The 17,024-nt window shown below is 41.2% G+C and overlaps 1 protein-coding gene across 1 annotated transcript in view; it reads right to left on the minus strand.

Moving 5' to 3' along the window:
- Positions 1 to 17,024, minus strand: part of LOC140187141 (protein shisa-6-like) — a 559,403-nt gene that overhangs the window by 36,079 nt on the left and 506,300 nt on the right. The window lies entirely within an intron of this gene.

The following is a 17,024-nucleotide window of genomic DNA, read 5'->3' on the forward strand; positions in this document are numbered from 1 at the left end:
GGTACAGCTTCTAAATTTCATAATTACTTCAAACAATAATTCTATTACCATGACTCAGTATTTTGATATAGCATGCTGTAGAATAGTACACCCCATTGTTCAAAGAACAACAGAAATTTTGTTAAGTAAATGCTTACAAGACTAATGTTTCTTACTATGGTATTTAGTAGTCTCCTGAAATGTGCACAATAAGTATGTACCATTCAATCATTTACAACAGTCAGACAGAGCCATATTTGATCTCAAACAATATTCCATACACTCAGTGACTACTTTATTGGGTACACCTGCTCATTAATATAAATATCTGATCAGCCAATCATTTGGTTGCAACTCAATGCGTAAAAGCATGCAGACCTAGTCAAGATGTTTAGTTGCTGTTCAGGCCAAACATCAGAATGAGGAAGAAATGAGATCTAAATTACTTTGACCATGAAATGCTTTGAGTATCACAGAAACTACCGACCGCTGCGATTTTCATGCACAACGGTCTCCAGAGTTTACAGAGAATGGTGAGAAAAACAAGAAAAACATCCAGTAAGTGGCAGTTCCATTGGTGGCAATGCCTTGTTAATAAGAGCGGTTAGAGGAGAATGGCCTGACTGTTTCAAGCTGACAGGAAGGCAACAGTAACTCAAATAACCACATGTTATAGCAGTGGTGTGTAGAAGAGCATCTCTGAACACATATGTCAAACATTGAAATGGTTGCACTACCGCTGCAGAAGACAATGAACATAAAGAAATACACTCAGTGGAGACTTTATTTGGTACAGGAGGTATGTTTATCCTACAACATTGCTTCTGTGTTCTTTCAAATGGAACCTGCCGTTTGAGAACTTGTTAATACTTTAAGGCTTTCTCGCGCACAATCCACATTTAGCAAACATGTTTGCTATCCTAAGTAATGGTTTTAGTTTTCCTCTTATCCCTCTGCCCGAAGGAGCTCTACCTGATACCCCCAATGTTTCTGGGTCACTCACATTCTGGCAATCGGACCACCAGTCCACGCATACAAACAGAAGCTAAAACATGGTAATCTGGTGCAGAAAGTTGCCTGGTGCTGCTCTGAGGAAACAGTTGAGATTTGACACGACTGCTGTGAATCGGGAGACTGGTCCATGTTCAAAGACTCAGCATTCGACATAGGAGTGAATTTCACCCCCTCATGGACTTGATCTGCAAGTGTGTTGAAGACTGTGGACTGAAGAGGACAATCCGGGTGTTTCCAAACCAGAAACCAAGGATGAAAAGGGAGACCCACCCTCTACTGAAGTCCAGGAATCTGACATTCAAATCTGGTAACCCTGATCTATACAAGAAATCGAGATATGAGCTCTGCAAAGCTATTAGTGATGGCAAGAGATAATAGATCAAGTCCCAGACCAGGCATGGCAGGGCCTACATGCTATAAAGGGCTACAACCAGGCTTCATCGCTGACAACAGCACATCCCTTCCCAATAAGTTGAATATGTTTTGAACAGAAGGGGACTGGAATGTCTTCAATGCACCTAAACCATTATGGATGTAAAACTAGTTTTCTAGAGAATAAACCCGGGGAAAGAAAGTAACAGGTGTCCCTGTTATGTTCTTAAATCCTGCGCAGATCATCTGGCATGGATTTTAACCTGCGGATATTTTAACCTTTCCTTGCTTCATTCTGAGGTTCCAGCATGCTTTAAGAATACCATTATCATTCTGGTGTTGAAGAGAAACAAGGCATTTACTGACAATTGCCTGGTTCTGACATCCACCATCACAAAGAACTTCAAGAGGCTCTTCATTGCACACATGAATTCCAGCCTCCCAGACAAACATGACACACTGCAATTTGCCAAAATAGGTAGTATATGGCAGATGCCATCTCCTGGCTGTATGTTCATCTCAGAACAGTAAAGACATCAATGTTAGACTATTGCTTTTGGCTACAGCTCGGTCTTCAGTGCTGTAAACCAAGCAAACTTATCCCTAAACTCCTAAACCTAGGACTCAACACTTCTTTTTGGAACTGGACCCCTGACCTCCTGATTAACAGACCACAATCATGAGGATAGGCAAAAATATTCTGCCATGATCATCTCAACACTGGTGCCTCACAAGGCTGTGTCCTTTGCCCCCTCCTCTACTCCCTATAGATCACAGCTGCATGGACATATTCGGCTCTAACTCATAGTGGGTTGCATCTCAAATAATGAATCAGAGTACAGAAAGGAGATAGAGTGCCTAGTTACACTGTCATGACAACAATCTTTCTCTGAAAGACCTGGTCATTGACTTCAGGAAGGAACGCACTGCCCAGGCTCCTGTTTACATCAGTGGTGCTGAGGTAAAGACGGCTGAGAATTTCAAGTTCCTCGGAGTGAATAACTTTAATGGCCTGTTCTGGATCAACCACATATATGTCGCAACCAGGAGACTAAGGAAACTTGGCCTGTGCCCTTTGACCCTCACTATTTTTTTTATTGATGCCCCATAGAAAGCATCTTATCCAGATGCACCTTGTCTTGGTATGGCAACTGCTCTGCCTCTGACTGCTGGAAATGGCAGACAGTTCTGAAAACAGCTCAGCACATCACAGAGATCAGACTCTCCTCCATGGACTCTGCCTACACTTCTCCCTGAAAGCCAGAAACAAGGTACCAAAGACAATGTAATCAAACCATGGTCATTCTCTCCTCTCCCTTCTTGCATCAGGGCAAAGATACAAAAGCTTGAAACCTCACACTACTAGGCTCAAGGACCACCTCTGCCCTGCTGTTGAGAGACTATTGAATGGTTTCCTAGTACATTAAGATGGAATCTTGACCTCATAATCTACCTCATTATGATCTTTTAACTGCACTATACTTTCTCTGTACTTTAAAATTTTATTCATTGCTTTACCTTGCACTACTTTTAATGCACTGTTGTAAAGAATTGACCTGTATATAATGTACTGAAGACAAGTTTTTCAGTGTACATAGGTACATGTGACAATAATAAACTAATTCACCAAATTTACTAATTTCTGTTGCGCCCCAAGGCATAGCAGCAGCCATTCAGCCCATCAAGTGTGCTCTGCCAATACATCATGGCTGATTTATTATCCCTCTCAATCCCATCTTCCTGCCTTCTCCCTATAACCTTTGATGCACTAATTAATCGCGAACCTGTCAGCCTCCACTTTAAATATAGCCAATAACTTGGCCTCAACAGTGAATGAATTCCACAGATACACCACTCTCTGGCAAAAGAAATTCCTCCTCATCTCTGTTGGAAATAGATGTCCCTCCATTCCGAGACTGTGCCCTTCAGTCCTAGACTCTCGCATTGTAGAAAACATCCTCTTCACATCTACTCTATCTAGGCGCTTCAATTTTCAATAAGTTTCAATCAGATCACTCCTCATTCTTCAAAACTCCAGCAAGCACAGGGTTCAGGACCATCAAATGCTCCTCACAAGTTTACCCTTTCATTCCTTGAATAATTATCGTTCCTAGTTCCCTTACCACGCACAGCTCGCTTCTACCACCTACTCACGATCCACAAACCTGACTGTCCAGGTAGGCCTATTGTCTCTGGTTGCTAATGTCTGCATACCTTGAGTCCATCAATCCTGCTTTGTTCAGTTGCTTCCCATGCATATCCACGACACATCTCATGCTCACAATCTCCTAAATAAACTTCAATTCCCTGGCCCTGCTGGCCTCATTTTCAGCATGGATGTCTAGTCCCTATACACTTCTACCCCCATAAGGAAGGCCTTGAAGCTCTCCACTTCTTTCTCAATAAAAGAACCAGCCAGTTACCCTCTACTACCACCTTCCTCCATCCGGTGGAACTGGTCCTTACCTCAACAATTTTTCCTTCAACTCCTCCCTCTTTCTCCAGACCCAAGGGGTAGCTGCATGGGCCCCAGCTGTGCCTGCCTTTTTGCTGGCTATGTGGAACAGTCCATGTTCCAAGTCTTCCCAGGTAATGCTCCCTAACTCTTTCTCTGTTACAATGATGACTGCATTGGTGTTGCTTCATGCACCCATGCTGAGCTCATCAAATTCATCAACTTTGCCTCCAACTTCCACCCTGCCCTTAAATTCACTTGGTCCCATTCTAACCCCTCCCTCCTCTTTCTCGATCTCTATGTCTCCATCTTTGGAGACAAACTGTCAACCGGCATCTTTCATAACCCTACCAATTCCCACAGTTAATACCTCTTCCTACCCCGTCTCACGTAAAAATGCTAGTCCCTATTCTCAGTTCCTTTGTCTCCTCCACATCAGTTGCCAGAATGAGGCTTTCCTTTCCAGGACATCAAAGATGTCCTCCTTCAAAGAACAGGATTTCTCTTCCTCCATCATTGTTGCCGCCCTCACTCGCATAGCTTCCATTTTCCAAACATACGTGCTCACCTCATCTTCTCGCCGCCTTAGCAGCGATAGAGTCGTTGACTTTACCTACGAATTTATGAGCCTCCACGTCCAACACATCATTCTCCACAACCATAGGGATCCTACAACCAAACATATCTTTACCTATTCCACCCCCCCCCCCAACTTTCCACAGTGATTGCTCCCTTCATGATTCCCTTGTCCATTCGTTCTTCCCCACTAATCTCCCTCCCGGCACGTATCCCTGCAAGCAGCTTAACTGCTACACCTGCCTAATCACATCCTACCTTACCTCCATTCAGGTCACAAACAGTCTTTACAGGTGTGGTAACAGTTCACCTGTGAATCTGCTGGGGTCATCTATTGTGTTTGGTGTTCCCGATTTGGCTTCCTCTACATTGGTGAGACCTGTCATAAATTGGGGGAGTGCTTCGTTGAGCACCTCTGCACCGTCTGCCAAAAGGGGAATAACTTAATGGCCAAACATTTTAATTCAGATTCCATTTCTGACACATCAGTCCATGGCCTCCTCTTGTACCATGAGGTCACCCTCAGGGTGGAGGACTTATACCTTACATTCTACCTGGATAGCCTCCAACTTGATGGCATGAATATCGATTTGTGTTCCATTAAAAAAATCCCCCCTCCCCTCTTTTTCTATTCTCCACTTTGGCCTCTTATCTCTTCTCACCTGCCAATTACCACCCCCTGGGACCCACCTCCTTACTTTTCTCCTATTGGTCCACTCTCTTCTCCTATCAGATTCCTTCCTCTCCAACCCTTTACCTTTCCTTGGCATCACCTATCACACCCTCTTTCCCTTCCTCCCACCTTTCTTTTTATTCTGGCATCATCCCCCTTCCATTCCAGTACTGAAGAAGGGTCTTGGCCCAAAATATTGACTGTTTATTCATTTTCATAAATACTGCCTGAAATTCTGAGTTCCTCCCACATTTTGTGTGTATGGCTGTGGGTTTCCAGCATCTGCAGGATCTGCAGAATTATTGGACTCCCACAATGCCAGCACATCTTTTCATAGATAAAGAGCCCAAAACTGCTTACAATACCCCAAGTTCAGTCTAACTAATGCCTTATAAATCCTCAGCATTATATCCTTCTCTTTATATTCTAGTCCTGTTGAATCAAATGCTAACATTGCATTTGCCTTCCTTACCCATCACTCCACCTGCAACTTAATCTTTTGGGAATCCTTCACAAAGACTCCCGAGTTCCATTGCATGTCTGATTTTTGTATTTTTACCCCATTTAGAAAATAGTCTATGCCTTTATTCTGTCTATTAAAGTGCATGACCATACACTTCCCTACACTATATTCTCTATCTGCCACTTCTTTATCTATTCTCCTCATCTGTCTAAGTCCTTCTTCAGATTCCCTGCTTCCTCAACACCCCCTGCCCCTCCATCTATTTTCATATTGTCTATGAATTTGGCCGCAAAACCGTCAATTCTGTCACCCTAATCACTGACATATAACATGAAAAGCAGTCCCAACAGAGACCCCTGAGGAATAACACTAATGGCAGCCAACCAGGAAGGGCCTTGTTTATTCCCATCCTTTGCCTCCTGCCAGTCAGCCAATCCTTTATCCATGCTAGTATTTTTCCTGTAATCCTATTGGCTCTTATCTTGTTAAGCAGCCTCATGTATGGAATCTTATCAAAGCATACTGAAAATCTAAGTAAGCAACATCCACCCACTGTCTATCCTGCCTCTTATTTCCTCTAAGAATTCCAACAGATTTGTCAGGCTGACATTGGCCTATTTTATCATGTGCCTCCAAGTATCTTGAAAAATCATCCTTAATGATGGACTCCAATGTCAGACTACCTAGCCTATAATTTCCTTCCTATTGCATGAGTGTCAGCAACTTAGGGGGAGATTTCAAATAAGAGAGTGAAAGGAACACAAAGTAATGAGATTTTTTCTTGTACTGAGTCAATGTAATCTGAAACGAACAGCACAGAAGAGTGAAGTAAGTATAATCTGCAGCACTTTCAAATGAGAATTGTATAAATGGTTGAAAAGACAAAACAAAAGTAGCAGAACGTAATACTTGTTGGGTAACTACAATACATCAATGTGTTTTCTGTTGTGAATAGTTCTCTGAGTCATGGCACCTCCCAACAGCCATTATCCAAATTTCTTCAGCTATCTTTAGCAGAATCCCACATTATGCTGTTTGGTTATCTATCGGAATTTCTCGGTAAGATTAATGCTACCATTTTGACTTCATTCATCTCCTCCTACTTGCACATTCACCAACTACACTTTCCCCTCACCCAGCACCATCATTACTTGTGTCATTCAATCTTATCGGAATCAGACTTAATATGTTGTCAAATTTGTTAACTTTATGGCAGCAGTACAATGCAATACATGATAAATAGATATGGAGTAAAAAATGAGTTACATTAAGTATATATATATGCCTATTAAATAGTTAAGTTAAAATAAGTAGTAGAAAAAAAAACAGAAATAAAAAAGTAGCGAGGTAGTGTTCATGGGTTCAATGTCCATTTAGATTTTGGATGGCAGAGGGGAAGGAGCTGTTCCTGAATCGCTGTGTGTGTCACTTCAGGTTTTTGTACCTCCTTCCCGATGGTAACAGTGTGAAGAGAGCATGTTCTGGATGGTGGGAGTCCTTAATGATGGATGCAAGCTTCCTAAGGCACTGCTCCTTGAAGATGTCTTGGATACTACAGAGGCTAGTACCATGATGGAGCTGACTAATTCTACAAGTTTCTGCAGCTAATTTTAATCATGAGCAGAACCCTCCCGCATACTATGATGCAACCAGTCAGAATGCTCTCCCTGGTACAATTGTGGAAGTTCGAGTATTTTAATTGACAAAATAAATCTTCTCAAAGTCCTAATGAAATATAGCCGCTGTCTTGATTTCTTTATAGCTGCAACAATATGTTGTGTCCAGGTTAGTTCCTCAGAGATTTTGATCACCCAGGTACTTGAAATTTCTCACTCTCTCCACTTCTCATCTCTCTATGAGGATTGGTTTGTGTTCCTTTTCTTACCCTTCTTGAAGTCCCTAATCAGCTCTTTGGTCTTGCTGACGTTGAATGCAAGGATGAAGCTGGGATACCACTCCACTAACTGGTATATCTCGCTCCTGTATGCCATTTCGTCACCAACTGAAATTCTGCCAACAATGGTTGTATCTTCAGATGGTACTTGAGTTATGCGTAGTCACACGGTCATGGGTGTAGAGAGAGTAGAGCAGAGAGCTGAGCACGGATCCCTGTGGTTTGCCAGGGTTAATTGTCAGCGAGGTGGATATGTTATTTCCAATCTGCACAGACTAAGATCTTCCGGTTAGGAAGTTGAGGATCCAGTTGCAGAAGGAGGTACAGAGGGCTTGGCCTAGCTTTTCAATCTCAACTGCAGGAATGATGGTCTTAAATGCTGAGCAAAAGTTAAACAACATCCTGACATAGGGATTTGCATTGTCCAGGTGATCCAAGGCTGCGTGGAGAGGCATTGAGATCACGAGTGATCTAGACCTATTGCGGCAATAGACAAATTGTAGTGGGTCCAGGTTCTTCCTGAGATAAGCGTTGATTCTAGCCATGACCAACCTCTCAAAGCATTTCATCATTGTAGATGTGAGTGTTACTGGATTATAGTCATTGAGGCAGCTCATGCTGCTCTTCTTGGTCATTGTTATAATTGCTGCCCTTTTGAAGCAGGTGGGAGTTTCCAACTGTGGCAATGGGAGGTAGAAAATGTCTTTGTATATCCCCACCAGTTGGTTGGCGCAGGTTTTCAGAGCCTTACCAAGTACTCCATTGAGACCTACTGCCTTGCGAAGGTTTACCCGCTTGATAAACAGCCTGATGTTGACCTCCAAAACAGAGATCACAGGGTCATTGAATGCTGCAGTGAACCTCATAGCTGTGGTTTTATTCTCCCTTTCAAAGTGAGCATAAAAGGTGTTGAGCTCGTCTAGTAGTGAAGTATCACTGCCATTCATGATGTTGGGTTTTGCTTTGTAGGGTTGGGTTTGGCCTTCAGGGTATCCCTGTCCATCTTTTCTACATGGACTGTCTTTCTGTGCAACTACTCTTTCTTTTCCAACTTCCCCTAGTTATAATGAAAACTTATACTTTTTCTTTTTCCCCATAGAAGCTGCTGATCTCACTGAGTATTCCACTATTTCCAATTATAAATTTTCCAGCATTTGAGGTGTTTTGCTTTTGAATTTTATGCTAACTAATGATCATTAATATATTTTCAAATGAAAATAAGAAGTTTCACTCATTTGGCAACTTAATATTGGGCTTTCCTTTGAGCTTTTTGAATGGGTAGATTTAATATAACAAAGAACTGAAATGTTCTACACCCTCCATGTAAAACTGTAGCATAATCTTGTGGTGAACTTAACATCAAAATATGAATGGCTTGTCTTGGTAAAAGGAAATTGTACACTGCTTGCTTTTTACTTGAATTATTTGGTGTTGATCAAGCTGTCTGATGGACTTTTAATTTGTTATTTTACAAATTTCTGCAACATTAAGCAATGCACAATCTTACTACATAATGATCAGAAGTAAAGTATCTGATAACTTTAAACTTTAAAACAGGTTTATATTAATTAAATTTATTTATTTTAGTCTAGCCTTAAGTCATCTCAATAACAAATAATCCCACAACATAATACATAGTACATGCGTAGTGGTATGACATTTTTATCTTAATATTAGGCAAATGGTTTTCAAACTATCTTCTATGATGCTTTTGAGACTAAGCCTTTGAAAAATTTCAATCAACAATCATTCCAAATTTATGATAAACCCCTCCACCTACATTTTTCCCAATATCACCTTTACACTAATATAAAAACTTAACTTATTGTGACCTTCCTTAAACCTGAACAACTTGCTTAGATTTTGATCAAACTTCCAACAATTTGGCTCGCTCAGTGTCTGCTATTGCTTGATTAATTTCTGAAGAATTCCAGAATAGTTCTATTTTAAGCCACTATACAAATGTAAAGTGTCATTAAAAGACAGAGAATTCCATAGATGCATAGTGTCATAGAGTAATACAACAAGGATGCAGCCTCTTCAGCCCAACCAGTCCATGCTGACCACAATGTTCTCCCAGCTAGTTCCAATTACCTGAGTTCAGCCCATATCCCTCTAAGCCTTGCCCCTCCATGTACCTATCCAAGTGCTTCTTAAATTATACCGTTATATTTGTCTCAGGTCTGGCCTCCAGCAGCTCATTCCATATTCTCACCACCCTCGGCATGAAAATGTTGTCCCTTTTCAACATTTCCCTTCTCACCATAAACCTATATCCCCTAATTTTTGACTTCCCTACACTGAGACCATCCTTTACCTTTCATAATTTTAAACATTTCTATAAGGTCGGACCTCATTGTCCTACATTCTTCAAGTATGGTCTCACTAATGAGTTATAAAACTGCAACATAGTATTCCAACTACTATATTCAGTTCCCTGACTGTTGAAGGCCACTGTGCTAACTGCCTTTCTCATATGCCACTTTCAATGAACTGTGCACTTGTACTCCTTGGTTCCAATACACCCCTAATGCCCTTACTATTCATAGTACAAGTCTTTTGCTAGTTTGACTTTCCAAAATGCAACAACTCACACTTGTCTACTTTAAAGTTTATTTGCCATTCCATGGCGTGACTGACCATAAAATAACTTACTTCACCATCAACATCTAATTTTGTGTCATCTGCAAGCTTAGTGATCCAGCCTTATTCATTTGCATCGACATTATTTATATACATGATTAATAAACAAAGGTACTAATATCGACTCCTGCAGCACATCAAGATTCAAGATTCAAAAAACTTTATTGTCATTCTAACCGTACATCAGCTCTGCAGGGCAGAATGAGACAGCGTTTCCCAGGAGCAGTGCGAACATAACATGACAAACGTAACACTAAATAATAAACATAACAATAAATAGTAAAACACAATAGCCACATGTCAGCCTCCACTAGTCACCATTCTGAGAAATAACCTTCACCCTCCACCCTTTTCCAACCTCCAAGCTAATTTTGAATCCAACCAGCTAGCTCTTCCTGGATTCGCAGTTATTTTGTAAATAACACTACTCTTTGCATTTCTGGTCAGATGCTAACTGCAGTTCATTAGCTTTGTATCTGTACTCAGTACAATGACAATAAAGTTGAATCTAATCTAATCTAATCTAATTTCATGGGACCTAACCTTCCAGATTAGATTGATTAGATTGGGGATCTTATCAAAGGCCTTGCTAAAATCCAATTATGCAACATAAGGTTAAAGTAACTCATTGTATATACACACGAAATGCTGGAGGAACTCAGCAGGCCAGACAGCATCTATGGAAAGGACAGATGGAAAAGGTATCCAGGCGGTGCATCAGGAAGGCAGCACCCATTGTTAAGGACATCATAATCCAGGATCTGCCCTCTTTTCACACTCCCAACAGGGTGGAGATACAGCAGCCTGAAGATGCACACTCAGTGTTTTAGGAACAGGCTCTTCCCTTCATCAGGTTTATGAATGGTCCATGAACTCAAACCATACCTCACTATTTTGCTTGCTTTTTGCAGCATGTATTCATTTTTATATTTATTATAGCCTATTGTAAATAATTGGGTATTGCACTCCACTGCGGTCACAAATCAAATTTCATGACGTTTCAATGATAATAAATTTGATCCTATCTCATAACTTTTGTTAACTTTAAGGGGGAATGAGTTTATAGAGAAAAAGGCCACATAATGGTAAGTCAAAAAACTTACAGTTCAATCCACTTAAACCTGTCATTTTGTTAATTTCTGGCACAGCCTGCTAATAAGTTGTGCTGAATGCAACCTGAGATAGATCACTTGTTAGTGCAGAGTGTTGGTCCCTTATGAGATACAGAATAAGCATTCGCAGAAGGGATACCAATAAGAAACGAGAAGGTAATTGCTTATTTTGGTACAATGTTGGGATAAATTGGGTGAATTAAATTTTTCTCTTGTTTCTGAAAATTGAATGGGGGAATGTTTCATATTTTTAAAAATATTTTTTAATAAATTAAAGATGGCAAAGGAAAAGAGAAAATGCCTGCCTGCCCTTAAAATAATGAGAGAAATTGATAATTCTAAAAATAACTTGTATTGGTCTCACAAATTGGACAAACAAATTCATCTACAAACTCCTAGACTGAGAACTCTGCAACCAAATTTTTCACTTCCTGACCAACAAACTGCAATCAGTAACGATACGCAGCAAATTCTCAGCACCTGTACCCCACAAGGCTGTGTTCTTGGCTCCTTATTTTACTTGTTATGCACTCACAATTGTATAGGATTCTGGTCTAATGACATCTGAAAAGTTTGCAGATGACACTGTTTTTGTGGGCAAGATTCCAAACGATGATGAAACAGGGTAGAGGAAGTAAAGAGATTGTATAGTGGGATGATCTCAAGACAACAACCTTCTTCTCGATGTCAACAAAACAAAGGAGCTAGTCATTGACCTCTGAAAGCAGGTGGAGCTCACACACCTGTCTCTATCAATGGTGCTGAGGTGGAGACATTTGAGAGCTTCAGGTTCCATGGTATAAATATCAGCAACAACTTGCACTGGTCCTGCCAGGTAGATTACATGGCCAAGAAAGCCTAGCAGTGCCTCTGCTTCCTAAGTAGGCTAAGGAGTTTCAGTATGTCCCTGAAGGCAGTCACTGGTTTTCATAGCTACACCATAGAAAGCACCCGGCTGGATGCATCACAGCTTGGGATGGCAACTGCTCTGTCAAGATGGTAAGAAATTGCAAATAGTGAATGCAGCTCAGTCCATCACGAAAACCAGCCTCCTCTCCAGTAACTCTGTCGATGTGTCATTCCACCTCAGAAAAGCAGCAAACATAATCAAGGATCCTTTCTCTCATCACTCCCCCTTCTATTGGGCAGAAGATACAAAAGCTTGGGAACACTTACCACCTGGCTCAAGGACAGCTTCTATGCTACTATTACAAGACCTTTCCATCAATAAAAATGACCCCTTGGTCTTTTAATCTACCTTGTCATGACCCTTGCATGTCTCTACCTGCATTGCACTTTCTCTGAAACTGTAACACTATATTCGGTATTCTGATATCGGTTTCATTCTCTACCACTTCAAAGTACTGAAATATGGAATGACCTTTGTGGATGACATGCAGACAAAAGATTTTTATTGCATCTCGGTGCATGCAACAATAAAAATCTATTACCAATTAATTAGACTAAACTGCTGTTGTTCAAACTCATTGAAATGACAGCATTCAAGCTACCCAGCATGGAAAACAGGCTCTTTGACCCAATTCATCCACAACAAAAGCATGGGGACAGGTTTCCTTAAAGTTAAAAGAAAGCCAAATTCAGGAGAATTAATGCTTTGTCAAAAATTCTGGCACACTTGGTGCCAGCATGTTCGGAAATCATCACAATCATTGAAGGAGAGGAAACTCTTCCAGTCGAGGTTGTTTTGCAGCAACCCACTAAACAACATGGAGATCATCAACTGTTTCTGCACTGTTGGCTCTAATTATAATACAGATATATGGAATCATACATTTGAATCAAAGAGTAGTGTCAGAGAGAAGAAGGAATTTGGGAAAATCAGTTCTCAGCTCTGACTGCTTAATAGTCATTACAGGTCACAGCAAGGTAAATGAGAAAGCAAAGCCAAAGGTCTTTAATATGATGTTCAGTTTAGTGAAAAGAACCACTGATCTAAAACTGTTTTACAGTAACTCATTTGATAATAACTGCAGAACACCATCTAACCTATCAGATTACTTGCAATGAACCCTTACCACCGAGGAATAGATCAGGAAATAACAGTAGGAAAGAAGTTGTGGGGAATTGGGGAAGTGGGGCAGTAGATAGAAAGGACAGACACTGACTAACAGAGTGTGACGGGTAACAAACAGGAGTTAAAATTGATCGCAGTGTGCGGAAGAAGGGTCAGTTACTGAGAATGAGAAACAAGGCCAAGGTTTGAAAGCAAAATCTTATCCAAAACAAGAGCAACTCATTTTGCTCGAATCTTCAGCGATGGACCTCCCCACTCCAGCTGGTTTTGAACCTGTTAGTTAAAGCAGAAGCAGGCTTAAACCTCTTGATGAGACTTGGTTCTGCCCTTAAGTCTTGACGTTGTGTGCATTGTGCATTCATGGTAGGAAATTGCTAAAAATGATACTAATCAGACATTATCCTACTCCATAGTCTGTGGATCAAAGAATTTTTTGCAGAATCTAAAAGCAATTGGGTTTTGGTTAAAAATCAATTGCAGACTGCAATGAAAAGTTGCACCACACAATTGAATTTCAAGGTTCAAAATTTCTCATCTAGCTACGCAAAATTACCTTACACCATGACTTGTATAATCAAAATGAAATATTGTGAAAAATACAGTGGGCTATGAACTATGTGTACTATAAATACATCATTTCATAGTCGATTCAAATTTGATGAATAATCAATTTTGCATTTTGTACTCACTTACTAAAATCATTTCATAAATTAGCATGCTGAAATATAAAAAATGGAACTAGTGAACTTTTAACATAAAGCACTGAAGAACTTTCCAAATTATAAAATATTACTCAATATTGCTATATCATCCATGTATGAAGTCCAGTTTTTATTAACTGAGCGGGAATATTACCTTGCATTATTGTTTAAACTAATGTTTCAAAATGTGAGTGTCACAGTAAAATGCCCATATTATTATTTGGGGCAGAGTGGCTATCAAGCAGGACAACAATGGGCAAAGGTCATCATGGGTATGCAAAAGTAGGTCAAGTCTAGTTGAACTGATTGAACATTTTGAGGAGAAGAAGAATGTGACAGAAATATAAGGATAGATGCTATTTATTTGGACTTCCATAAGGTTGGTGACAAGTCTCAGCAAGTAGAGTCTGAAATGAACTAAGACGTGGTTGCATGAAACACACACAAAATCGAGGAATTCAGCATTCATCTTCTCTCTCCTTATGTTTTGATTTTGGTGCGTTATGCTGGTTTTTAAAAGCTTCCCAATTCTCTAACTTTCCACTACTTTTTGGTTTTATGCTATCATCGACTTAATTTGTCAGCCACATTGCCTCATACATCCCAATGATGAAGAAATATTCTAAAGGGAGTATCTTTCCTGCGCCTTCTGAATTGCCCCCAGAAACTCCAGCCATTGCTGTTCTGCCATCATCCCTGTTAGTGTACCCTTCCAGTCAGCTTTGGCCAGCGTCTTTCTCATGCTTCTTCACTTCAATTCTTCAATTCCCTTCACTCAACAGTAATACTGAGCATATTGGGCAGATGGGGCTTGCCAGCCGTAGTTGGCAGCTCATCTAGAAGAAGGAAAACTGCTCTCAAACCTCTGCTGCCATGTGCCTATATCCACTCATGGAGACGGCTGCAGGAGTACACTCCGAGGGAAAAATCTGGAGCTGGAGTCCCTAAGGCAGTCCGATGTTGAGGTCAACACTGACTGGCAACCCCTGTGACACTGCTGGTACAAAACTGTATCAGCCTCTGCCATTCCTTTGGGTTCAACAGATACGTGGGGAGGGGGAGCCTGCTACCTGGGCAACAGCTTGCTCTCCATATCATACTACCAACGGTGCGTATCTAGACAGTTAGGATGCAACATCCAAGGTTGACCCCGGCCGACAGAGGCCTCACTCACTCAAGAGTGGTCTATCTGATGTTATGTTCTCCCTCTCAAACTATAGGGTGAATTCTATCATTTTATCTTTACCTCCTAATGCTTCCATTACTTTAAATTCCCTAATTAAATCTGGTTCATTGCACAACACCCAATCCAGAATGGTGACGTGCAGGCCCTTCTACTCAGTGACAGAGTTCACCGTCATTGTGATTATTGATGTTTAGATTCCTTTTCTAGTGATGAGGAAGTGCTGAAGGAGCCCTGTGGTGCCATTTGTGACCTCAAAGCTACTCATCCCCATGGTGCTGGTGACTTCAATCATGCCAACTTAAAAAGAGTCCTGCCAAATTTCTACCAGCATGTCAACGTTGCAGCCAGTGCAGGGAATAAATTAGACCTGGTTTATACCAACATTCATAGAGCCTACAAAACTGCCCCCTGCTCTCACCTCAGATTCTCAGACCACATATCCATTTTGCTAATTCCTGTACAGAACACTGGATTAACAGGTCCAACCAGCTCACAGGGAAATCAGGACCTGGCCAGAAGGAGCCACCACAGCACTGCAGGGGTACTTCAAAAACACAGACTGGAGCATATTCATAACATCAATGTTGATGAATCTGCAGGATCAGTGACCGGAAAATAGCAATATTGAGGACATTACCAGGATTAGACACTACACCCCGGGGCACAGAAGTTCATGCACTACTTAGGAATAAGGAAGCTGCCTTCAGATTGGGGGACAGGACAACTCTGATGAAAGCCACAGCCGCACTTTCCCAAACCATCAGGAAGGTAAAGCATGAGTATGCACAGAAAATTCACACACACTTTTGTGACACCAGAGACACCTGGCACATGTGGCAAGGTATACAACCCATAACCGACCGCAAATCCACCCAGCGTGTCAATGACAACCACACCTTCTTTTCTGATGGGCTGAATGCCTTATATGAACAATTTGATACATTGAACGATGTGAAATCGAAGAAAGCCCCCTCTCATTTTGAGGCCCAAGTCATATCGACCCTGGACGTATGGAGTCTCAGAAAGGTGGTTTTCTCACTGCTGAGTCGGGTGGCTGTAGCGAGGGGCTAATGAGCCACAACTCTAGAGACATCTGGTAAAAGGGGGTTTCAAGGGGATAGTAAAAACCACAGAAAGGATCACCAAGGTTTCCCTATCCCCATCTGTGAATTTTACCAGGAAGTTTGCAGATGCGGGGCTTGAAGCATTGCTGAGGATCCCTACCACCCATCCCACAATCTCTTTGACCCACTGGTCTCAGGAAGGAGGTACAGGATTAGGACCTCCAAACTGGGTAACAGCTTCTTCTCTCAGGCTGTGAAGCTAATGAATACCCAGACACCACCAAGGCCTCGTCTCTAGGACAGCGAGCTGTTTACTGAGAAAAGGATCTAGTGCTTTCCTGTGTGTAAATGGTTAACAAACTCTTCTCAGCTTCCAGCCATGTACAGGAGACACCGCTCCTTAAAAGTGTCGTGGATACTTTGTACACTAGTATCCAAGATGGAGCCGACTAAATTTACAACCCTCTGCAGCTTCTTTCGGTCCTGTGCAGTAGCACGCACCCATACCAGACAGTGATGCAGCCTGTCAGAATGCTCTCCGCAGTACATCTATAGACGTTTTTCAGTGTATTTGTTGACATATCAAATCTCTTCAAAATCCTAATGAAGTATAACTACTGTCTTGCCTTCTTTATAACTGCATCGATATGTTGGGACCAAGTTAAATCCTTGGAGATCTAATTTATTTATTTGTGCTGTCTGCTGTTCAACTGTGCTGCCCACTACCTGCATTTTGAATTATATTTTATTACCATATTTATGGTAATATTTTGGTTTATGTGCTGTGTGTGATATATGTTTTGTGGGTGCACTGTGGCCTGGATGAACATTGTTTCGTTTGGTTGTACGCATGCACA

Source organism: Mobula birostris, chromosome 24 (genome assembly GCF_030028105.1).
Source record: "Mobula birostris isolate sMobBir1 chromosome 24, sMobBir1.hap1, whole genome shotgun sequence".
NCBI classification, from domain to species: Eukaryota; Metazoa; Chordata; class Chondrichthyes; order Myliobatiformes; family Myliobatidae; genus Mobula; species Mobula birostris.